The sequence below is a fragment of the Erpetoichthys calabaricus genome, chromosome 9, assembly GCF_900747795.2.
Source record: "Erpetoichthys calabaricus chromosome 9, fErpCal1.3, whole genome shotgun sequence".
NCBI lineage: Eukaryota > Metazoa > Chordata > Cladistia > Polypteriformes > Polypteridae > Erpetoichthys > Erpetoichthys calabaricus.
In genome coordinates, this window is record NC_041402.2 from 53402076 (window position 1) to 53429321 (window position 27246).

Genomic DNA, 27246 nt, shown 5'->3' on the forward strand with positions numbered 1-27246 from the left:
ACTCAAAACACAGAGCAACGATCTTGAACCCAGCACCATTGGGTTATAAGGCAGCAGTTCCTGTCCCTACACCATTCAAGAACACATGTAAACTCCCTGTCGATTGACATTTCAGCTTGAGTTTTTAACTCAATACAGCCACATGTAAATCAAATGTTTTTTTTTCCTTTGGTTATATTCTTGAATAAAAATGCATGTGTTTATTTGATATCACTGCAAGTTTTTGCTTCTTGAACACTGTTGGGTGCTTCTTATAGATTTTTGGGTGCTGATCATGAATATACCATCATTTACCCATCACATACCGTTTCAGAGAAATCGACAGTTTTGTCATGATTTTTTCTTATATTTGTATCCAAACATTTTCGCTCCAGTAAGTGGCTTATCAACAACGGTTTGTGCAGCCTGGGCATGTCCAGGCATGGAATCAGGCCAGGTTGGAAGCTGTTCTGTGGAAGCTGACATCCTGGGCATGCCTGGGTAGGTCTGAACGAGCTTGACGCTGTCTCAGCATGCTATAAAGGTGGCTTGCATACACCAGTCTTGCTCATTTGGTTAATATAGATAGCTAGTATGTATGTATAGTATCAGTATAGTAAAGTATAATATCTGTAGCTATGTAACAGTAAATAAGCTTGATGCTATAGATGTTTTGGTGTCGGGCAATATGTCTCGTCAATGTCGTAACAGCCGCGATACATTCTGCTGTATCTTTGGCGAATATACACTTGCGCCTCAGAGACATTGGATGACTGCTCTTGTGAAGAAAGCTTATCATCTGTATTTCAGCTGCAAAATTGGTGATCAAGACAAGGAATGGGCACCTCACATTTGCTGTGTGACATGTGCTGTCAGTCTGAGAGCCTGGCTCAGAAGCACTTGAAAGATGATGCCGTTTGCTATTCCAATGATATGGCGAGACCAGAAAGACCATGTAACAGACTGTTACTTCTGTTTGACAAATGTGTCTGGTTTCTCTGCCAAAAACAAGAAGTCAATTGAATATCCTAATCTGCCTTCAGCAATGAGACCCATGCCACATGACGACAGTCTTCTAATTCCGAAACCACCAGAGGATTGGACCTTAGACAAAACATATGAAGAAACTACAATGCAGGGTACTGACAGTGGCATTGACCCGGATTTTGAACTGTGCTCATCAGGCGATCCACATCTGATAACACAGTCTGAATTGAACGATTTGGTCAGAGATTTGGGTCTGTCAAAAGCAAAAGCCGAACTCCTGGGTTCGAGACTGCAGGAATGGTGTTTGCTGTCACCAGGTATGAAAATTTCTGTGTTTCGAGGCCGACATCATGATATAATCAAAGTTTTTTGTACAAGTCAACAGTTTCTGTTTCTGTTGTGACATTGAAGGATTGTTCTCGGCATTGGGTTGTGATTACAACCCGGAAGAGTGGCGTCTCTTCATTGATTCGTCAATGTTAAGCCCGAAAGCTGTTCTGCTATACAATGGCCACGTTTATCCTTCAGTACCTGTTGGCTATGCAGCACACATGAAAGAAACGTATGAGAATATGGAACTGTTGCTGAAGCACGTCCAGTATAACAGGTACAACTGGAATATCTGTGGAGAGCTTAAAGTCGTTGCTCTGTTACTAGGACTGCAGCTCGGCTATACAAAGTACTGTTGTTTCATCTGTGAAAGGGACAGCCATGCCAAAGAGTTGCATTATTCGCGACAGAACTGGCCACTCTGTAAAAAGTTAGTACCAGGACAGAAAAATGTGGCACATGAATCACTTGTCAACCCGGCAAAGATATTTTTGCCTCCACTTCACTTAAAACTGGGACTCATGAAGAATTTCGTGAAAGCGCTGAACAAGGAAGGCGAAGGTTTTCGTTATTTAAGACAGATGTTCCCAAGAATAACTGATGCCAAGAACAAAGAGGCCATTTTTGTTGGCCACAGATCAGACATGTTATGAGTGACAAGCAGTTTGAAGTTCTGTTAGTTGGGCCGGAAAAAATTGCCTGGAAAGCCTTCAAAGAGGTTGTTGACAATTTTCTGGGCAATTACATAGCCCTAAACTACATTCAGCTGGTAGACAAACTTCTCAAAGCATAAAACACAATGAACTTCAACATGTCACTCAAGATTCATTTCCTCCACTTAAACTTGGACATCTTCCCCGCAAATCTCGGTGCTGTCAGTGACGAACATGGTGAAAGGTTTCACCAGGACAGTGCTACGATGGGGAAATGATACCAGGGCAACTGGAATCCGTCAATGCTTGCTGACTACTGTTGGACATTGAAACGTGATGCACCAGACATTGAATGCAAAAGAAAATCAGGAGCAAAACACTTATAATTCCAGTGAATTTAATAGCTTATGCGAAAACATAAACATGACTAAATATGTTATTGTCAGTAAACATATAAATGTTGATTTCTCAGAATTTCTATGTGATGCAGTAAAACCAAAACTATATTTGTACACACCCAGTAGGTACCTGTCACAATCAGCAAAAACTTTTCAGGAAGCAAAACTTTTCAAAAAAATTGTTTTGCAGTGTATTTGGACTAAAGTCTTCACATATTATATACACTTTTTGTCATTATTAGTATAACATGGAAAAAGTTTCTACTTTAGGTTTGTGTTCAGCATTTCTTCCATTTCTCTCATTTTCTTTCATCCTACACTTACCCAGATCTTTGTAGACATGGAACACACATGAAATAAATAAATACATAATTCCAAATAACAATATACTGTACTGTATTATTTACCCTATACAACTCCAGGCACCCCACACACAGAAAAGGAGCCTTAGCTTGAGCTGGGAGAACTTTTTGCCTGCGAGCTGAGCTCCGTCAAGATGGGGAATGGGACTGCAGTCTGCTTGCTACTTGCCCTGATCGACGCATTTACAAAACAAATGACCCTGATGGTAGAGGAGTGAAGGGATTTAAGGTGGGCTCGGATTATGAGTTTTTTCATAGGCTTCAGGAATTCTAGTGTTAATATATATGTTTACATAAAAATCAGCACCGAATTTAAAAAAAAACATGTGTCTAGCTGATCAACACACATATATATACTTTATTATATGAAGGAAATACCCTCATTCTTTTATGCAGTCCAAAGTTACTTCCGGGACTGTATTCAAATAAATAAAACAATACCTGCATTTGAAGATAAAAATAGTATTGGCAAGATATGATCTTGAAAGAAATGATGCATATATCTGGTTAATACATCCTGCCTGAAGGTTTTGCATACATCAAAGAGTTAATCTGCATGTTTAAACTGACCTCTGAATTAAAAAATATTCTAGGGTTGTTGGGAGAATTTGTTCTAATGATGATTTATGCAAAAATCATACAATTTAGAATGCTCTTAAATATTCACACAATAGAAAGCATATTACATTATTGCAGTCTCTGCATAAGATCCACTCTGACATCAGCATCTGCCATACTGATATGAATGAAACACCTGTCTGAGGTCAAAAGGTATTCCCTTATCATTGCTGCTTTGTTGTACATAAGACTTGAAATAATTTTAACGTGGATCCACCTATCATGGCAAATTTAAATGAATAAGACTATTTATATTCATTTACTTCAGCAAACATTGACAGAAGTGTGAAATAATGAATAATAATGCTGTAGACTATAAGCAAATCCACACGTGGTGGAATTTTGAGACATTTATGTGCAACAAAGAAAGGGGTAATTTTTGGGGAGGGAAGTGTCTTGGGATCTGTTCCAACCATACCTGCTATATGACTGTCATATACTCACATCCTTTACCTTGTAAGTGGTCAGCGTTTTTTTTGGAGTCTATCTGAGCTATATGACTTACCTGGTGACTAAGCACTCATTATTGAACAATATCCCCAGGTCTGGTTCCAGGATTAAGGCCATATTGTGGGGAGGAGGAATGAATATATTAATGTTTTCATCTTCTATTGTAATTCCAGGTTTGCTTTTGGCATTTTCAGTACTTAAGGAGACATTTTGATAAGGCTCCTGCTTTATTTATTTGCCTTTATCTGTAGATGGGGTTATTGTCTGTTAGACATAGATCAAGTTATCTGAAGCACACTTGTTTTAAGAAAAAAAATGCAATTAATTGATATACACAAAGACCATAGAAACTGTATTACTGCTTAAATAAGTCAGCCTAAAAGATAAAAGAGATACACGACAGGCGAGACTGACAAACAAATAATATAGTTCATTCAGAGGTTTTCTGGAGTTTTTATAAGCTTTTTCATTTGGCATTTATATTGAATTTTTGTGTGATGTCACAACCCATTGATCATTGCTCTAATGCACAGATACCATTTTGATGAGGCTGAACTGCTGCAAACTGGAGACTCTTTTATTTTCCCAAATAGCCAAAAGCTTACCTGACACAGTTAGTCACGTACTTATTGCACAGAAGCATTTAAATATTTAAATATCAGGTTGGACCCCCTTTTGCCTTCTGAAGTGCCGTAATTCTTCATAGCATAGATTCAACAAGGTGCTAGAAACATTCCTAGTGGATTTTGGTCCAAATTGACATGATAGCATCACGTAGTTGCTGCAGATTTGTCGGCTACACATCCATGATTCAAATCTCCCATTCCATCACTTCCCAAAGTGGATTGAAAATGTGGTGCATTGGGAGGTCATTTGAGTATGGTGAACTCATTATCGTGTTGAAGAAACCAGTTTGAGATGATTTGAGCTTTGTGGCATGGGGTGTCATCCTGCTAGAAGTAGCCATCAGAAGATGGGTACACTGCTGTCATAAAGGGATGGGCATAGTCAGCATCAATGCTCAAGTAGGCTGTGGCATTTAAATTATACTCAGTTGGTACTAAGGAGTCCAAAGTATGTCAAGAAAATATCCCCCACACCATTACACCACCACCACTAGCCTGAACCATTGATCTTCCTCATCTTTCGGCTGCTCCCGTTAGGGGTTGCCACAATATACCCAGCATCTCTCCTCTGCACATGTTCAAACCAACACAATCTCGCCTCTCTGACTTTGTCTCCCAACCGTCCAACTTGAGTGGACCCTCTAATGTACTCATTTCTAATCCTATCCATCCTCGTCACACCCAGTGCAAATCTTAGCATCTTTAACTCTGCTACCTCCAGCTCTGTCTCCTGCTGTCTGGTCAGTGCCACCGTCTCCAACCCATATAACATAGCTGGTCTCACTACTGTCTTGTAGACCTTCACTTTCACTCTTGCTGATACCCGTTAGTCACAAATCACTCCTGACACTCTTCTCCACCCATTCCACCCTGCCTGCACTCTCTTTTTCACCTCTCTTCCACAATCCCCATTACTCTGTACTGTTGATCCCAAGTATTTAAACTCATCCACCTTCGCCAACTCTACTTCCTGCATCCTCGCCATTCCACTGACCTCCCTCTCATTTACACACATGTATTCTGTCTTGTTCCTACTGACCTTCATTCATCTTGTGATGATGCGGGTTCAGCTCCGTGCTCCCATCCATTGTGCGGGAGTTCTTGAACCCAACACCGTCGGTAATGTCACCGATGAGCTAGACAGTGAGGCAATAACATTTGAGCAAGGAAATGATTCAAAAGAGCAGAGTGCTTTTATTTACAACAATCCAAAACAAAAGTGCAATTGTGCAAAGTTCAATAAATAAATAATCCTTAAAACATGTGGGGGTTAAAATCAATAAATAGAAAAATCTTCTAAGAATAACAAGATTAAAAATCCAACAAGAAGCAATCCTTTAAAATTACAAAGCCCGGTGTCTTCCTTTACCATGGCGGCTCCCCTGCTACTCCTATCTGGGCTGCTCTACAGGAGAGTCGCCTACCTGCAGGAACAGCTGCCCTTCACTCAGGTCCAGTAGCCTTCCAATCCTTGGCTATGTCATGCTCCAAACCGGACCGAGACTTTGGATATTTCCCCAGCAGCCAAGGCGCTCACACTGGGGCTACACCAGCCCAAAGCCTTCTCGACATCCCGCTCCTATAGACGGTGAAGTCGATGCCTCTACTGATCACTCCAGCTACTTAGTCGCTCAGCTGGAGCGACCGCTTCCTTTAACCCCACTGAGTGTCGGCCGAACACTCCTCTCGTGGGCTGTCTTCCCAGCTGCCTGCTTTCTCTCATGCGAGCCTGCTCTTGCTCGCTCGCTCGCTCTCCTTCCTCACACCGGCTCTCTCCACTTGCTTCCTGTCTTCTCGCCACCTCCTGTTCTCTTTCTTTCCTTTACTTTTTTCTTTCTGTCCCCCCTCATAGCCAACTCATGCTTCTATAAAATGCCGAGAGGACATAGCAGCTGCAATCATGGATGTGGGCAGTCTCTCACCTGTGCACTTAAATGAGAAATTCCCACACCGCAGATCGCCCTGAGACCTGCTACAGCCACCACGCCCCCTTGCTAAGCCGCAAGCGCGGTGATTATTCATTTAAAAATGAACTGGCCTTTGCTGGAAGAGCTGTGGACCCATATCACCACACCTCTCCTCTCTAGAACATATCTCCACCTCTCCAGGGTCTCCTCAACCTGCTCCCTACTATCGCTACAGATCACAATGTCTTCAGCAAACATCATAGTCCACGGGGACTCCTGTCTAATCTCGCCTGTCAACCTGTCCATCACCATTGCAAATAAGAAAGGGCTCAGAGCTGATCCCTGATGTAATCCCGCCTCCAACTTGAATGCATCCATCACTCCTACCGCAGACCTCACAACTGTCACACTTCCCTCATACATATCCTGTACAACTCTTACGTACTTCTCTGCCACTCCCGACTTCCTCATACAATACCACAACTCCTTTCGAGGCACCCTGTCATATGCTTTCTCCAGGTCCACAAAAACGCAATGCAACTCCTTCTGGCCTTCCCTACACATCTTCATCAACATCCTCAGAGCAAACATTGCATCTGTGGTGCTCTTTCTTGGCATGAAACCATACTGCTGCTCAATAATCATCACCTCACTTCTTAACCTAGCTTTCACTACTCTTTCCCATAACTTCATGCTGTGGCTCATCAATTTTATTCCCCTGTAGTTACTGCAGTCCTACACATCCCCCTTATTCTTAAATATCGGCACCAGTACACTTCTTCTCCACTCCTCAGGCATCCTCTCACTTTCCAAGATTCCATTAAACAGTCTGGTTAAAAACTCCACTGCCATCTCTCCTAAACAACTCCATGCTTCCATAGGTATGTCATCTGGACCAACGGCCTTTCCATTTTTAGTCCTCTTCATAGCTTTCCTTACTTCCTCCTTGCTAATCCGTTGCACTTCCTGATTCACTATCTCCACATTATTCAATCTCTTCTCTCTCTTGTTCTCTTCATTCATCAGCCTCTCAAAGTACTCTTTCCAATCTGCTCAACACACTCTCCTCGCTTGTGAGTATGTTTCCATATTTATCCTTTATCACCCTAACCTGGTGCAAATCTTTCCCAGCTCAGTCCCTCTGTCTAGCCAATCGGTACAAGTCCTTTTCTCCCTCCTTAGTGTCCACCCTCTCATACAACTCATCATACGCCTTTTCTTTAGCCTTCGCCACCTCTCTCTTCACCTTGCGCCTTATCTCCTTGTACTCTTGTCTACTTTCTGCATCTCTTTGACTATTCCACTTCTTTTTTGCCATTCTCTACCTCTGAATACTCTCCCGTATTTCCTCATTCCACCACCAGGTTTCGTTTTCCTCCTTCCTCTTTCCAGATGTCACGCCAAGTACCCTTCTTGCTGTCACCCTTACCACATCTGCTGTAGTTTGCCAGCTGTCTGGTAACTCTTCACTGCCTCCCAGTGCCTGTCTCACCTCCTCACTAAACTCAACCTTGCAGTCTTCCTTTTTCAACTTCCACCATTTGATCCTTGGCTCTGCCCTCACTCTCTTCCTCTTCTTGATCTCAAATGTCATCCTACAGACCACCATCCTATGCTGCTTAACTACACTTTCCCCTGCCACCACTTTGCAGTCTTCAATCTCCTTCAGATCAACTCTTCTGCATAGGATGTAATCTACCTGTGTGCATCTTCCTCCACTCTTGTACGTAACCCTATGTTCCTCCCTCTTCTTAAAATACAGTGCATCTGGAAAGTATTCACAGCGTATCACTTTTTCAACATTTTGTTATGTTACAGCCTTATTCCAAAATGGATTAAATTCATTTTTTTCCTAAGAATTCTACACACAATACCCCATAATGACAACGTGAAAAACGTTTACTTGAGGTTTTTGCAAATTCATTAAAAATAAAAAGCTGAGAAATCACATGTACATAAGTATTCACAGCCTTTGCTCAATACTTTGTTGATGCACCTTTGGCAGCAATTACAGCCTCAAGTCTTGTTGAATATGATGCCACAAGCTTGGCACACCTATCCTTGGCCAGTTTCGCCCAATTCCTCTTTTCAGCACCTCTCAAGCTCCATCAGGTTGGATGGGAAGCGTCGGTGCACAGCCATTTTAAGATCTCTCCAGAGATGTTCAATCGGATTCAAGTCTGGGCTCTGGCTGGGCCACTCAAGGACATTCACAGAGTTGTACTGAAGTCACTCCTTTGATATCTTGGCTGTGTGCTTAGGGTGGTTGTCCTGCTGAAAGATGAACCATCGCAAAAGTCTGAGGTCAAGAGCGCTCTGGAGCAGATTTTCATCCAGGATGTCTCTGTACATTGCTGCAGTCATCTTTCCCTTTATCCTGACTAGTCTCCCAGTCCCTGCCGCTGAAAAACATCCCCACAGCATGATGCTGCCACCACCATGCTTCACTGTAGGGATGGTATTGGCCTGGTGATGAGCGGTGCCTGGTTTCCTCCAAACATGACGTCTGGCATTCACACCAAAGAGTTCAATATTTGTCTCATCAGACCAGAGAATTTTCTGCAGGTGCCTTTTGACAAACTCCAGGCGGGCTGCCATGTGCCTTTTACTAAGGAGTGGCTTCCGTCTGACCACTCTACCATACAGGCCTGATTGGTGGATTGCTGCAGAGATGGTTGTCCATCTGGAAGGTTCTCCTCTCTCCACAGAGGACCTCTGGAGCTCTGACAGAGTGACCATCGGGTTCTTGGTCACCTCCCTGACTAAGGCCCTTCTCCCCCGATCGCTCAGTTTAGATGGCCGGCCAGCTCTAGGAAGAGTCCTGGTGGTTTTGAACTTCTTCCACTTACGGATGATGGAGGCCACTGTGCTCATTGGGACCTTCAAAGCAGCAGAAATTTTTCTGTAACCTTCCCCAGATTTGTGCCTCGAGACAATCCTGTCTCGGAGGCCTACAGGCAATTCCTTTGACTTCATGCTTGGTTTGTGCTCTGACATGAACTGTCAACTGTGGGACCTTATATAGACAGGTGTGTGCCTTTTCAAATCATGTCCAATCAACTGAATTTATCACAGGTGGACTCCAATTAAGCTGCAGAAACATCTCAAGGATGATCAGGGGAAACAGAATGCACCTGAGCTCAATTTTGAGCTTCATGGTAAAAGCTGTGAATACTTATGTACATGTGCTTTCTCAATTTTTTTATTTGTAATAAATTTGTAAAAATCTCAAGTAAACTTTTTTCATGTTGTCATTATGGGGTGTTGTGTGTAGAATTCTGAGGAAAAAAATGAATTGAATCCATTTTGGAATAAGGCTGTAACATAACAAAATGTGGAAAAAGTGATGCGCTGTGAATACTTTCCGGATGCACTGTATGTATTCACCACAACCATGTCCATCCTTTTGGCAAAATCCACTATCCTCTGACCTTCTTCATTCCTCTCCTTGACACCATACCTACCCATCACATAACTTGTCTCCACTGTTCCCTTCACCAACATGCCCACTGAAATCCGCTCCAATCACCACTTTCTGTCCCTTGGGTACACGTTTCATCACTTCTTTCTCACCCATTGCACACCCAACTTGCAATGCATATGCACTAACAACATTCATCACACCTCCAGTTTCCAGCTTCATAATCATTACTCTGCCTGACACTCTTTTCACCTCTAAAACACTCTTGACATACTGTTCCTTCAGAATAACTCCTGCCCCATTCCTCCTCCCATCCACACCATGATAGAGCAATTTGAATCCACCTCCAATCCACCTGGCCTTACTCCCCTTCCATTTAGTCTCTTGCACACACAATATATCAACCTTCCTTCTCTCCATTATATCTGCTAACTCTCTCTCCTTACCAGTCATACTGCCAACATTCAAAGTTCCTACCCTCAGTTCCACTCTCTTTACTTTCCTCCTCTCCTCCTGCCTCCGGACACGTCTCCCCCCTCTTCTTCTCCTTCGGCCAACAGTAGCCCAATTTCCGCCAGCACCCTGTTGGCTAACAGTACTGGTGGCAGTCATTGTTAACCTGGGGCTCGAGCGATCCGGTATGGAAATTTGTATTGTTTTCCGCATATTGATTTGGCAAAATTTTACACCGGATGCCCTTCCTGATGTAACCCTCGCCATTTATCCGGGCTTGGGACCGGCACAAAGAAACACTGATTTGTGCATCCCCTGTGACTGGGTTGCCTAAACCATTGATACAAGGCAGAATGGGCCAATATTTTCATGTTGTTGACACTGATTTCTGACCCAATCATTCAAAATGTCGCAGCTGAAATTGCTCATCAGACCAGGCAACATTTTTCCAATCTTCTATTGTTCAATTTTGGTGCGCCTGTGCAAATTGTAGCCTCAGTTGCCTGTTCTTAACTAACAGGAGTGGCACCCATTTGTGGTCTCCTGCTGTTTAGCCCATCTGCTTCAATATTCAACATGTTATGCACTCAGATATGTTCTTCTGCATGCCTCAGTTGTAACAAGTGCTTATTTGAGTTACTGTTGCCTTACTATCAGCTTGAACCAATCTGGCCATTCTCCTCTGACCCATGGCATCAACAAGGCATTTTCACCCACACAACTGCCCCTCTCTGGTTATTTTCCCTTTTTCAGACCATTCTCTGTAAACCCTATAGATGGTTGTGCGTGAAAATCCGAGTACATCAGCAGTTTCTGAAATACTCATACCAACCCGTCTGGCACCAACAACATTGCCATGTTCAAAGTCACTTAAATCTCCTTTCTTCCCCATCAGCAGGTCATGTTGAAAATGTCTACATGCCTAAATACATTGAGTTGCTGCCATGTCTTTGGCTGATTAGATATTTGCATTAACAAACAGTTGAAGAGGCCGGTGAGTCTACGTTTCCTAAAGTAGAAAGAGTGAAACGAACTGATTACGGTACACAGTAGCAGAAGCAATTCAACAAGTAAGAGAAATAGATATTGCAGTCAGGTATTTATAGAGTTTGACTTTATTGACCCTGATGGTTCACTGAAGTAATATATATGAGTTGATTTAAAATTATGCCTGGTTATTTGAAAGTAGCCCCTCTATCTGTGTAGCACATGCTAAAAATAATACTGTTATGCTGATAAAGTTAAATCAGCTGGATGCTAAAATGGCAAAAAGCACAGCATAAAAAGTAGTTATTTGTAGTGCAGCAGTGGAGAAAAACACAGAGAGTTATGGCACTTAAAGACACTGGACACAGCCTGTCTTTTATTATTGGGATTTCAAAAGGGTTTGCAAGGCAGGATTAAACATACCATTTAAAATAACTTTGTTGCAGCAAGTGACAGCACAGATTCTTTTTAAAGAGACTGTATGCATTACACAAATGGCAGAATAAACACGGAATAAAATGAAAAAGAGTGAAGACTGAGTGGGGAGCATTTTTATTTTGAATACAGAATATAGAGTAATTTGCAAAACACCATAAAAAAACATGTCAAAGGAGAAAGTGAGTACCACAGAGAGTCATTGCCGCTCGATAGAAACTAGCTGTACTAAATAATAAGAAACAGTTCCAACCATCTGAGAGACTAATAGGTTATGGGGGAAAAAAATAACAGAGGAGTAGAGCAAAGCTGAACAAGCAACTGTTTGAGGTAGCTTAAAAATCTTTGGCTCTTTATTAGAGTTTCCAAAAAAACTGGCCTTCCATTTGATGTCGAAGCAACAAAGAAGACTAAAATTGATACATGAAGCTTGCGGTGAAAAACACAGCTTTAAAAGTATCCCAGTAGATTTCTGGAGTAGACACAGTTAACTTGCTTGCAGAACAAGTACATACCGCAAGAAAAACAACTTTTTGAATTATAACGTGCAAAAGAATGACAGATATGTCTGGCTGTAGCTGGTCGATTTAGGGATAATCAACTGGAGTTGAGAGCTGCTCACAACCTAATGTTCTGCCAATGGAAATAGTGCTTCAATGCAACAACAGAATTAGAGGAGAAAGACAGCAGCCTATTTCAGGTTGGCAAGTGTAGTGAAACGCAAAAAGCAGAGGCGACAGTCACTGCTCTGCTTATAAAGAGTCTTACTTTTGAAAGAGGCCATGGACTATGTGTGGTTTACTCTTGGAAAAAGAGAACTTTTAGTTTACAGACAGGCTGTCTTTCATTGAGAAAGGAAAATAACTTTAGAGAAGAGTAACTGAACTAGCCTGACAATGAGATGAAGAGGGGAGTAAAATCAAAACTAAGGGCTGAACTGATCACTATGGCAATGAAACTGACTGAAAATACAAGTTTTCTTGAATTTTTGTAGAGAAGCTCTGCTCAGGCTTTGTATGGCTGAAATCTATGAGCAAATTGATCTGTGACAAAAGTTACAGAAAGAGTACACAATGTGTTCTACTTGTGCCTCCTAAAAGTCTTTAAATTCTCGGTAAACCCTAGAGATGGTTGTATGTGAAAATCCCAGTAGATCAGCAGTTTCTGAAATGCTCAGACCATCTGATCTGATCAGATGAGTGCTGTGAAAGTCATTGAGCTAGAAACATTAGATGAGATTTACTTTTTTTCTTACAGCTGACTTCATGAAAAAGAACAGTACTTACCTATTGGGATACTTAAGCACGTAGTTTAAAACAATACAAGTATACACAAGGATTGTTGTGAGTGAAAAGGCCAATCAAGTGATCAACAAGTGGAGAATCAGAATCAAAAGGAGTTTCAAGGATCAAAATACCAGGATAACAAAAAAAGAATAAGTGGCGAGGACAAAACAAAAGAGCAGTCAAAAAATTGCGGGTGTTGAAACCAGAAAAACAAAACCTGATGCCAGGGCCTACTTAGAAAAATGCTAACTGGCAGTCTCAGGCAGCTGTCTCTTTAGACAAGTTATACCTTCTGCGCAACTTTAAATTGAAGAAGAGATCTTCATCTACTATTCAAATAAGTTCTGGGAGATGTTCCAGCCCTCAAAAAATGTTCCTGCTCTATAGTCCAGCTAGTATGAAGTTTATCCAAATATTGAGGAAAAGCAGGTACTTCAGCATCCGTAGAATTGCAGTGCTGCACCAGAAGTAAAAACTTATACTGGCATTTAAAGGGTGACATTTCTAATGAGTTATTATTAAGAACATTATGGGAAAATTCTGCTAAGGGCAACATATCAAACTAATGATTTTGAAAAGAGTTAATCATACACCCTGTGCTTAAATTGTATCCAGCAAGTCTCAACTTTAATTGCGTGCCAACTGCTAACAGTGTTTGTTGCTTACTGGCAGTTTTTTCAAGCACACCGGCATGCTAGATATATATCCAGTCCCCTGCACTTGTTTCACAAAAAACTCCAAGCAAGCTCCAAGTCTTGGCTTTCCAAGGGTTTATTTTTCAAGTCCTTGGTTAAATCTTCCTGAAAATCCATTACATTTGAGATAGTAACCTGAGGTGAGCTTAACTTGGATTTCAGTACTTGACTAGAACCGTTTCCAAAAGTTTGAAAATAAACTGAGACACACAATGCAGCTTAAAATAATGATGAATAAATATATTCACCAATTGCTTAGCTTCAAAGACACAAAATGTGCCTTTGCAAACTTGAAGTGACATTCACTGTAACCAAAATAGTGCTGTGACCATTAGAAGCAGGTAGATTAGTTATAAAATTGACAGTGAATCTCTTAGAATGTGCAGGAGGGGCAAAAGGGCTGCAGTAGTCCCAACTGAAAACAAGACAGGGAATAAGCTTTGCAACAAAAGTCTTTATAAAATTCTTACCATTGTTGCACATAGTAGGCCATAAAAAATCATTTTAAAAATTCTTGGAACTTAGAAATACCAGGATGACCAACAAATGGGGAAGGAAGAATGACAGAACCCATCAGACAACTTGGTCTGAAACTAACAATTTACCCTCATTGACTTAAAAAGGGTGAAGACAAGAACTCCAAGAAACTTAAAGAAATAGCGAAAGCATTGTAATATTATTCAAAAATCTATTTAATAGAATAATATTTTCAGATTCAGAAGTTGTATTATCAGTCTTGAACATTCTGGACAAAGCTTCTGCTTTCAAATTACATTCACCCAAGCAACAAGTAATCGAAAAATTAAGATGGCTGAAAAAGAGAGACCATTATTCTTACAGTGAATTCATAAATAAAAGGCTGGGTTTTGCCTTTCAACCAATGATGTAATTTACTGTCTTTAGCATCATAATTTTTTGTGAAGCAATGATGCACTTTATCTGTATCTGGAAAGTGTTTGGAAAGTACAGCTCCTACCCCAAAGCTGCATGTATAAACATCCATTTAAAAATGCATAGAAATAACAAGGTGACAAACAATAGGAACAGAAGTAAATTTCTCTTTAGGTGTGTCAAAAGCAAAATTATTTTCCTCATTTTTTGTGTGAGTCGTCATGGGGCAATCAGAAACTAAAACAGTTGATAAACCATTGAATTGGACAGTTGGTGGACTTACAACTAGAAGCGTCTTAGTTTGAAGATTTGTGCTGTGGTGAACTCATGATGGTGAGCCACAAATCCACAGCAGCTGTCTCAGAAGCGAACATTTTGCAGCATGAGCTAAATGGAGAAATCCAACTTTCCACACAGCATTGTCACCACATTCCATCCCTCCAGTTCGCAAATCCCACTTTTATGAGCATGCACAAACCTGCAGCATTTGCTTTAGATGAAAGAGTTTGCAGTGTCAGCTAAATGGAGAGCTTTATTAGTCAGCAGAGCAGAACCTGCCACTCAACACTGAGTGGTGTGCTTCCTGGTAACATCAGCTGATCTGTGTTTGTGTCAACCTAAATCTTCTGCATTTTCAGCACTACAACTGTATGTAAAAATTCAGAAAGCTTAAAAAGCTCTGGACTTCCTTAAGGCTATCAGAAGGTTTCCATGGTATAATGGCAGAGACTTGCACAGGATACATTTGAAAACCTTTTTGGTTGATGCAATAACCCAAAAACAATACAGATGGTTCCAACCTGGCAAAAGGCTTATTAGCGGTAAGATGAGTCACTTCTTTCACATGCATAAAATGAGATTCCATATCCTGGGGGAAAATTAATATATCATCCATATAAACTAATGCATACAGAGTCAACAAATCATGGAAGATATCATTCGTAAAAGATTAGAAAATTGTTGGGCCTATACCATAGAGCATTACAAGGTATTTGTAATGACCAGATGCTGCATGCCTTGTTCCATTTGTCATCTTACCCAATACATATGAGGTTATATGCACTGCGGTGATTGAGCTCAGTAAACAAATTAGACCCAGTAGTAGCATCATTTAAAGAGGACATCAATGGGAAGGGGTAATTCTTATTAATGGTCTTTTTATTCAGCTCCTGATAGTCAATGCAAGAAGGCAGAGCACTGTTTTTTTTTGGAGACAATAAAGAAAACAGCACCAATTAGACAGTGAGAAGGGCTCAAGTGATCCATAAGATGCATCACAAAAATAACAAAAATTACCCAAAACACAAAATTAATAACAGAATTAAATTACATACATATTAAAACCACAAACAGCTCAGAAACGCATGTATACAAATCTTAAATTACTACTACATGCTGATGGAAGCAAAACCAAAAGGCATAGTCTAAGCATATGGAATTACATAAGATATTCCGTTTGATGACAGAAAAGATGCATGGTACATGAATAGGCTTAAAAAGAGAAAATTCGGTGGACATTATACCTCCTTTAACATAAAAAAATGTATTTATTTTACTGAAAGAATAAGTAGAACTTTGAAAGATCAAATCATGAATTTGACAAGACACTATAACTCAATTGATGAAGTAAAGCATTGAAATTATATTCCATTGCCCTCACCCTTTTCTGGACATAAAAACAACTGTCAGTGAATCTGGAAACAATTATGATGACAGACCATTTACAGCCTTCAAACAATGTAAAGAAGTATTAAGATATTAGAAGAACCACACCAGTGCATTAACACTCTAGGCTAAACTAACGTTCCTTCCACCTGAACAGATAACATCAATTCTGCAGATAACTGGCTGATAGCATTAACAGTACAATATATATATAACAAAACCAAATCAGGGATTAATGCTCAATTCACACATATTTTGGCCTTTGCAATACATTTTTCCTTATTGTTCATTAAACAGAATAAAACAAATGTATATATACACATACTGTATATCACTTTATTGTGAGACAATACTGGAAAAACATATGATATATATTTTTAGAAATAATTACATACCATATTTTAAATGTGCTTATGTCATTCTTACACATCTCTGTTTACTTATATATCTCTTACATGATGTGCAATCTTATTTTTATATTACTAACAATTTCTAGAAGTATAAATATTGCCCTCTGCTCTAGTGAAGCATTCTTAACCATCTGCTTGTTTTGGAAATTGTGCATTTTTGGTCAGCAATGTAATTAAGAATTCTGAATGTGCATTTATTTATTTACTAAAACCAAGTGTCATCTAGACATGCTTTGGCTTAGAAGCTGCAATTTTAATGAAAGTCAGTTGCTACTGGTTAAAGTATCACATCCTGCAAAATGGCTGGTAGCCATTCCTGCTGCAGCAGCAATTAGGATTTTTTGATCTACTACTGACCTCGAGTGGTGATTTTTAAAAAGTACAAAGGAAAGTAACTATTGTTAAATAATGAAAAAAGCTTCTGCCATAGATTTTTTTTTTGTTTGTTGTATTTTGAAAAAAAAGGTATTCATATTCACGATATAGAAAAGTTGAAACTCCTGTTCAATATGTAAATTTACCATTTAATTTTTAATGTCATTTTGTTTAAAAATGCAATGACTTAAAATAACAATTTAGCTGTTAATTCTTTTGCATCTTTAACTTGATAATGTAGTTGTCATTGTTATTATTTCAAAAACTTGTTAAGGTGGTACACATTTTTACCCCATACAGTATAAAGTGTGCCCTTCTAACAGATGCCAAACATTGTCAAATACAGTAGTATTTGCAGACAATCTTTGTCAGTATAGTTTTTTAAATATAAGTTATAATCTTTAAAGGTATTTCAGTTTGGATGAAATACTCTGGCATCTATTTAAATATATAATGCATAACAACTATTACCTTAAAAGATATTGGACTGTAAATTACTTGAGTTAATAACAAGAAACAAAGGGGAAAGAGAGTTTGATAACAAAAACACAATCTTTTCATGTGTTACTGTGTTAACCTACATAAAAATTTAGCATAACAGTGAAATATGAAAATGATCAAACCTATATTTTTTTCTTAATGCCTCTTAAAGTGAAGTGCTATGTAGAATAGATGGAATAAATAAATGCAATATAAAGAACAAATATGTGGGTCATCTAGCCAGCGGGCTCTCATTGGCAACCACAAACCCCAAGCACAATGTTAAGATATTCCTGTTCAGGTGAGGTTGAACTAGATATTAAAAAAAAATCCATAAAGTCTAATTTTGGATTCCTGTTTGTCTGGCCCTTCACTCTAGGCACCCAGAGGAGTTCAATATTCTCAGAAATGTTGACATAGAATTGCTGCTCTTCCATGTCAAGAGGAGCCATTTGAGATGGTATGGACATCTAATGAGGATGCCCACAGTAGCATGACACAGAAGGTGTTCTGGTGTGGCTCACTGGGAAGAAATTTAAATGTCTTCAGAAAAAGCTGAAAACTGCTGCTAAATGTGTGGCCGTAAGAAAAACTACTGTATATACTCGCGTATAAGCCGGGTCTTGAAACCCGACAAATCGATAATAAAATCAGATCCCGACTTATACGCCTCTTCAAAAATACAACACTTCATTTTTTTTTTTTTTACATCTTCTTGCTTCCTCCAATCTTGCACCAGTTTCTCAGGCACATTGAATTTTGTTGCAGCAGCACAGTTACTAATTTCTTTTGCCACTTCAACGACTTTTAATTTAAAACCAGCATCATATTTTCTTCTGATCAAATGCTCTATTGTAGATAAGGGATGCTCTTGCGTTAAAGGTGAATGAGGGTGTGTTGTACAAAAAAACACAAATCAGTGCAAACGTTTCTTCAGGATAGTTTGGGTAATACTTTGTGGTCATGTTGGCACAATACATAGTAAAAAAGCCAGTGTGCTCCATGGTTACTCTCTCTGGTTGGCGTTAGCATATCATAATCTATTGGACCAATACTGTTAGTCTTCCGCATTAGACTTATACGACCGAAATTATAAAATACCGGAAATTGTACAGTAAAATCAAGCCCCGACTTATCCGTGGGAGAACTTAAACGCAAGTATATACGGCAAATTAAAAATGAAACAGGATAAAAGTGTATTTAAGGCATAGCTGCCAGGCATATTCTGAATTGAACAATCAAATTCTGTCTGGAAGAACATTTCCATTTTTTTACATGTTTGTATTGTTTATATTGGTTTCTGTATGTTCTGTTCAATAGTTTGCAGTTTAATGTTTTATTTAAAACAGGGGTGTCAAATGGTTGCACGGGCTGCAAGTTTTCATTACTGACACTGTCTTAATTTGTAACCAGCTACTGCAGCTAATGGAACACTCTTCATTTCCCTTAATTTTGTTTGACCTGCTTTTTAAGATTCTGAACCCATTTTTTTTTGCCCTTAACCAGCTCTCAAACAATAAGATTCAAACTGAAACAACAAATAACCAGTTAATTTAGGGATCTCAGTTTCTGAGGGTCGTCATAGTTTTTCCTTCAACAAACTTCCTAATGCTAGTGAAACACATCATTATTTTACTTGTTAGTGTTCACATCCTGTCTTACTAAACATTTATAAAATCATATAGATTTTTTAGGGTATCATCCAAGTGTTTCTTGGACCAGAGTAGATCAATATTTCTAAGTTGCTTCCATTTGTTCTTTTCAAAAATGTGTTTGATGGCCACAAGAGGGATGAAGTTAGTTGGTCATCTGTGTAATCATGTTGCATCTCATCATTGGTTAAGAGGAACAAAAAAAAAAAACAATTAAGGGATCTAAATTTTAAAAAGCAAGTCAGAAATTACAATTAAGGTAAAAATGTATGTTCCATTGACAGTAGTAATCATTACTAGTTAAGAAAGTGACTGAATTGAAAACCTTAAGCCACAGTGGCCCTCCCGTATTCTAGTTTGATACTCATGGTTTAAACCATACTGTTTTTAAAGTGACAGTGATAAAGTTAATTTTAAAGACAATGTATATACTAGTGCTTCCTAAGCGCAGAATATTTTTGCTGGTCCACAAAAATGATTGATTTTCCAGGTCATGATAATTAGCTAATGGAAACACTTTTTAGATAACATAACAGACAAAACACTATGTCATTATCTGTCCAGACAAATAGTATTAAATCTGGATTCTCCATACAAGAAGGTGGAAGCACCCTCAACCTGGGAGGCCTCTGATATAATGTTAATCAATATGGTTCCCTTGAAACACCAGTAGAAAAAATTCCAGTCTAATGTTGGTAAAACCGGAGACTCAAAACTTGGAGGACCTGCGCCTCCAATCTAATGTTAATAAATGCTGCTCAAAACTCCCAGAGGGATCTCCACTAACTGATCTAATTCTAGTAAATGTGGATGGTAAAATCTTCTTTCTATTAAGAAAGCAGACTTAAAAAGAGAGTACCAGCACTTATATATTTCCACTTCAGGCCCTGGTTGAACAAATTATGATACACAGTAAATAAGTTTATTATATTTTTCAATTCCCCCGACCATGAAGATTTTCTCAGTCTTATACCAGTCCACAAATCAAAAAAGTTGAAAACAACAGGTAAATACCACACTAAAGACTATTGCTTTTCCTGGATTTGGCCATTCTTTGATCACCTTTGCTACCAAACATAGGTATACTTTACTGGCATCATCTGTAAGATACCATTCAGCCATACATTGACAGACAATCGATGTCAATGGTTTGTTTCTTTAGACAGTCAGTTTTTCAGTTTACAGATTTTTTTAAGAACATGTAACAAAAAAAGATATAAAGGAAAACATTTGCTCATTACCAGTAGCTGTTTTCATACCTAGTCAGATAATGAAGCCTTCAGACCCTTTCATAATCAATTAGCAAGCCATTTATCAGTGACAATGATGGAAAAGTTTTAAGGAAAAAGACTGCAAGGAATTACAGGAATAAGAGGAGACTGAAGTCAAATATATAAACATTGCGGTTCCTTTCCTTCAACATGTAATTAGTACGAGTTTCATTATTTTTTCTTTGTAATGCAAAATATATTTTATTTTAATTTTTAACAGTTAAAATAAATGAGTTTCCTTGGGAAAAAAAAGAAAAAATATGGGTACCAGCAGATGAGAAATAATAACACATTTTAGCAGCATTGCTTGGTTTTCTTTTGAGTTTCAAATAAAATGGCTCTGGGGCTATAGAAATTTAGTACAAAAGCACTGGAAATGTCCATGCATTAAGTTCACTATAGTGCATTGTTACTGCCTCCTTTAAAGTATTACACTTCATTTTGGTTCTGCTTCTTCATTCAAGTACAGCTCTCCTTATATTATAGCAAAGCTTTCCATGCATAAACAAAATAAACATTCTCAGCTCCATATTTAATGGGTATATTTTGATGTCTATCCTCGTGTAAAGAGAAGAATGATTGCTTGCATTGTGTTTATTTTAATATTTCTTTGTACAGCACTTTGGCACAACCTCTGTTGTTTTAATTGTGCTTTTATAAATAATCTAATTTAATCTAATCTAATGTGTAGCTTTTTCAAGTTTTGTTTCAAATAAGAACACAGATTTAGAATTTTAATGACTTTATTCTACCATCTTGATAGCAGGCAAATTTTATTGATAAACCTAATGAGTAAGTGGGAGCATGATAAGGCATGTTAGGGGTCCATAGCAGTGTGCAAGATTTACATAAATACAATGCCCTAAGGCTTTGTATTTGTGCATGTTAGTGAAGTAAAGCAGCACTGGGGTGTTAATGAGGGAATTGGCGGAGGACGCTTTCACATGCGGACATGTGCAGTTCAGCCGATTTCCTCATTAACACTCTGGAGTGTGTTAATAACGCACCTGATCCCACTGGGATAAAAAGAGCCTGAGCAGGACAGACAGGAGATAAAGAGAATGCGACCTATAAGAGATCCAAAAAGACAGAAAAGTCTAGACATTTTGTGAGAATATGAGCTAATTAAATTAAAGAAAAGAGAGGCAGGATTGTGGTGGAGCTGGTGTGATAGTGTGGAAACAAGCAATCGGGAAGTGGCTGCAAAAGGAGCAAGTGGATGCCACTGACAGGACAGGGTTGCTCCTGTTGAGTGCTGAAGAATCAATAGACACTAACTGCTTCGAGTGAGCTTCTGTTGAAGGCCAAGGGATGGTGGCAAGAATATTAGTCCAATATGAGGGATGACTGCACTTGCAGGAGACCATCTCCACCTACGGAAATGACCACATAGTGTGGTGCACAGGAGATGTCAGATTGCAGAAAGAAGCATCAAAGTTCCTATTGAGTTTTATGGACAGATCCTCATTTGTATTATTGGATAATTTATTTATTATTTATGTGTTTTTACCTCAACTGACCACTCTTGTTGCAAATAAAAGCACAGAGCAATTTTTGCACCTACCCTTGTTTTGTTGCGTCCTCATTGCTCAGTCTAACCTCAGTTTCATGACTATCAATGTCCTGGGTTCAAGTACGTTATGCCAGCAGTGGACTACTTGGGCATTACTGCTAGTAACAAAATAAGATGAGAAATAATATTCATTTTTATTATTGCCAGATATAACCAAAGGAAAGGAAAAGGGGACCCAAATGTAATGAAATTATTTCTGTTCCTCATAATTTGGCAGTAACTGTTATGTATTAAGGTGGAAATATCAATATCAAAAAACATGATTGTGAGACGAAGTAGGAAGGAGGCAAAGTAGATCATTGAAAAAGGCGTTTAAAATGAAGAAGGACAGATATAGACCAATTAATTTTATAACCATAGATGGCTGGGTAAGAACTCGGTTAATGATATGGAGAAACCTCAGACGATTTTAATTGAGAAAAATCACAATGTCATCTGCATTTAATGAAATCTTATTATACCACATATAAAGATGGGCATGTTCAAATCCAGTTTATGGGGGAGTGTGCTGGAGAATTAAGAAGAAAATGGAAAAGGGTACAAACTTATCTGCCATTTCTAAAAATATTCAATTGCTAAGTTGCTGGGAACTCCAGGAAATAGTAAATAAAACTTGAGTGGGGGAAGATTAGAGGGCCTTAATTATGATTAACAAATTCCAAACCTTTGTTACTTTTAACCAAAGAACTGACATCTACAAAACCACACTGATGACAAAGGGCAACATACATTGTTTTCTGTAAAGAAAGAAAATGGAATGCACAATTCACAGCAGTTGCAGAATCCGTAAAAAAAAAGCTGGAATTAACAACTGACCACCTTGGAAATATGGACTAAATGGTAGCTCAACAAACATCACAAGCATGGCCAAATACCAAAATCATACAACCAGGCTATACAGTGCCTATATAAAGTACCCCCCTTGGAAGTTTTCATATTTTATTATTATACAACATTGAATCACAATGGATTTAATTGGTTGTTTTTGGCATTGATCAACAGAAAAAGACTCTTTAATGCCAAAGTGAAAACAGATCTCTGCAGATTGATTTAAATTAATTAGGCCTGTTGTATTTCCAAACTTCCTACACGGGTTTAGTTCTTGTCTACCCTGTTCGGTGGCTGTTACACTTGGCCACCACATAGACGACTCTGTTTCTCAATTCTCAAGCTCTCTCTCACTCTCTCTTTGTCCTTCCTTCTCATCTCAGACTCGGGAAGTTTCGCCTAATATTCTCCAGATTCTATGCTTAACAGGCATTATATCTTCATCTGTGAGTACTTTCGGGGAGATACCTAACACCACTTCCAGGGTCAGGGATCCCCATAGAAAGTCCTTCCCCTTTGCATTACAACTGAACCCAACTCCCTTTCGATGGACCTGGGGGCGACGGAGGCCATCGCCCCACAATTCGGAAAGGTGCTCGCCCATCCCTTAGGACCGACTGACCCATGTTCAACTGCTGTTCACATGGAACCCTGCTCCACTTCGGCTTTCAAAGCGCTCATTTGAATATTTGCTACTACCACTAATGTGTCAGGAAATTAGTATTTTAAATAAAGGAAAGTCCAGATTACTGTTTCAAATAATACCATCTGCTGGATATCCTTTATAACAATAAGCCTGAAACAACCTTGTCATGGAATCAGATTGGGGGGCATTTTCAGTACGTGGATTACTGGTTTAGCAGGATTGTTGATGATTTAGTATGGTCATAGATCTGTTGGTTCTTCAAAACTCTTCTTGGATATATTGTCATAGTAACATATTATAAACCTTAAACCTGGTAGGGAGCAGATTTGTTCTATATGAACAAGGATTAGCTCTCACACTTAAAAACTAGTTTCCGTGCATGGAAATCCATTCAGCCTTGGCCTTGTCATTTCATAGATGAGCGATTGATTGCAATCAGTGCACAGATAATAAGAAGAGAATTTCAAGTCAAGAGAGTTTTGCACGATCATCAAGATCATTTATCTTGTCCATGTGATCATCCTTTTGAGAGATATCGTTTCAGCCGAGAGGGAATTTTATACATCAGAAATTTATTAACTCCTTATATTAGGAGCCAAACTCTGAGAAGTTGTGCTCTCATGACCACGCAGACTGTGTGTATTGCTCTGTGGCTTTTTGCAAGTGGCACTTTTTTGTATACAGTAGGCGATGTGAAAAATCTTTCAAAGAGTGCTGTTTGTCAGGCAATCCGCATAGCACTTTGAACCCTTTTGCCATGTCATGTGTTCACAAAATACAACAAATGGTTCAAGAAGCTTCATTAGGACATCACAACTGACCTGCCCATTTCCCTTTTTCGATATGAACTATATACCAGAATTGGCATGTATGCTGGCAGTGGGCTCCTGTGCAACGGTTATATCACTATTAGTACAGGAATGCTTAAAGAGGAGTTTATACACTATTAAATATTAAGTATGTACTTACTTACCTCTCTGTGGTGGGCTGGCACCCTGCCCGGGTTTGTTCCTGCCTTGTGTCCTGTGTTGGCTGAGATTGGCTCCAGCAGACCCCTGTGACCCCGGTTTGGATATAGTGGGTTGGATAATGACTGACTTACTTACCTTTTCTCCTGATGAGTGGTCAGAGACACTGTGTGCTCATCAAACACATAACATGGGTCAACATGGGAAGTGTTATCACATTCCCTGCAACTAACCCATCAAAAAATTAATATATGAAAATTGAAGCACAAGTCCTATGAAAACACACCTATGGCACAAACAAAGCACAAATATGTGAAATGCTGATCCTTTACCCGCAATGATGTGATCACTGCTGCATCCTGCCACTGGTTCTGTGGAGGAGCCAGCTCTTCAACAGGGCTCAGGTCTGGCCAGGTGGACCTCCACCAGTTTTATCTTTTTTTTTTTTGGTTGACTTTCTCCTTATTAGCTTTTAAACTAATAATATAATAATAATAAATCAATTAAACAAATGTTCTTGAAATGGTTTATGCTATGATATGTAAGATTTACCAGTTTGAAGTATATTTTTGTACTTCACTTTAAGCTGTTCCAGGTTTTGATTGTGCTGATAGTTGATCTGCATTATAATGAATACATAATGATGTAACACTGTGGAAATTTAACGTTGTATACAAATCATACAAGAAGTACAAGTTTAATTTGTCCACCACTTTTTGCCAGCCCTCTTTTCGGGTTTTGGCTGCTTTTGCGGTGTTTCCTTTTGTACATATTAATTCCTTGAATTTATTATACCTCTCCAGTACAAATTCTTGCCCAGCCTGGGAAAAAAATTTAGCTGTTTCTTTTGCCACCTCTATTCACCAATAATCAAGCTGCCGATCATGTTTTCTAATCTCGATATATATGAACTTTTCAAGCAGGATGGGAACATGCAGTCATCTTAGACGATTGGATCCAGCTATGCTAATCTAATCCTTAGGTGCATTTAGAGAACCAACCTAACAGGATGAATTTAACCACCATTAGCTGATCCAAGATGAAGCTTTTGATGTTGGATGATTTAAGCGGCGTACCGAGAATACCCCTCAGATCAGCATGACAAGTCTGACTAATTATAACAAATCTTGAGTAAGTTAGATTCAATTGCATAAAACAGTTAATAAATGTTTAGTTTGTACCAATCAGCACACAGATAAACTATATAATCTTTAACACACCTATCTCTTAATATTATCTAAAAGTCTTATATCAGATAAAAAAAATGTAAACTCTTTGGCTCATTTGATTCATCATATAGGATGTCTTAGATATAAATCCTAACACAGAACAGAATATTAATTGTCATTATCTCATCATTCCCTTTGTAATATGCTTGATAATAATTGTACAGAATTTCGTAGTGAAACGGGCAGTTATAGCAAGAAGCAGTTTAAAAATTCATACAAAAAAGTTTCACTCTAATATACCAGTTACCCCCAGGTTTTCCTATGATCATGATTCCACATATGCTTAAATGTGTTAAGACACTCTAGGCATCTTTGACCTCTGTTCCTCATAACAGGGCTGCATCTAATAAACATGACCACCTTGTGCTGCCTTCTGACATTTTTGGGGGGATTCATCCAGGACTCTACCCAGTGGTGCCTCTGCTTTAAGGGCTACTGACCTATGGTTCCACTAGCTAGAATTGTGCGAATAAGAAAAAAGGCTTTCTTTATAATTTAACATTAAAATAATTACAGCAATTACAGTCAACTTTTCTTGTTAACCATATTTTTCCAATTTTCAGTCATATATTCAGTGCAATTTCTTATCTAGAAAAACATTGTTCTTTGTAGAATGTGAAACTGTCTTTGTGTTTGGGCCTTATCCTGGACTTGACCCTATTGTATTGTCCCTGTGGTGTTTTAGGCATCTACTTACTGTACATGTGTGTGCATATGTGTAACCTGAACTTTAACTTTCACAAAGAGGCCTGAAGGCTAAGGCATTCCATTCTTTCTCTGATTTATTTGCAGAGCACAGGCAGATATAGCTAAATGGGAAATTTAATGTTGGAGAAGCAGGCACACATAAAGGAGTACCAAGGCACCTTCCTTTTTAAAATCTGAACTTAAAGTATATGTTCAGTACTTTATTTCTTCATAATCATGGTGCATATTAGTTTGCATCATCAAATTGTCTTCTAAGGTGAAGCATATTTTCCATCCATCCATTTTCTAACCCGCTGAATCCGAACACAGGGTCACGGGGGTCTGCTGGAGCCAATCCCAGCCAACACAGGGCACAAGGCAGGAACCAATCCCGGGCAGGGTTCCAACCCACCGCAGGAAGCATATTTTAGAAATTTAAAAAATAACTAACCCACTCCTGCATTTCATAAGTGAGGTAAAGGGTATTGTAGTACCAAAGAGATGTAAAGCTTTAAAAGTACAGAAAATGTATCAATTTACAAGCCAAAGATGTTATTGAATATTGAGCCTCATCTTGGAATTGCACACATATTGCAAAATGATCAATCTGTGTTGTTTTAAGAAGGATAAAAAGCAATTAATTGTTGTGAGGTCGGCATGGTGGCGCAGTGGGTAGCGCTGCTGCCTCGCAGTTGGGAAACCTGGGGACCTGGGTTCACTTCCCGGGTCCTCCCTGTGTGGAGTTTGCATGTTCTCCCTGTGTCTGTGTGAGTTTCCTCCGGGCACTCCGGTTTCCTCCCACAGTCCAAAGACATGCAGGTTAGGTGGATTGGTAATTCTAAATTGGCCCTAGTGTATGCTTGGTGTGTGGGTGTGTTTGTGTGTGTCCTGCGGTGGGTTGGCACCCTACCCGGGATTGTTTCCTGCCTTGTGCCCTGTGTTGGCTGGGATTGGCTCCAGCAGACCCCCGTGACCCTGTGTTCG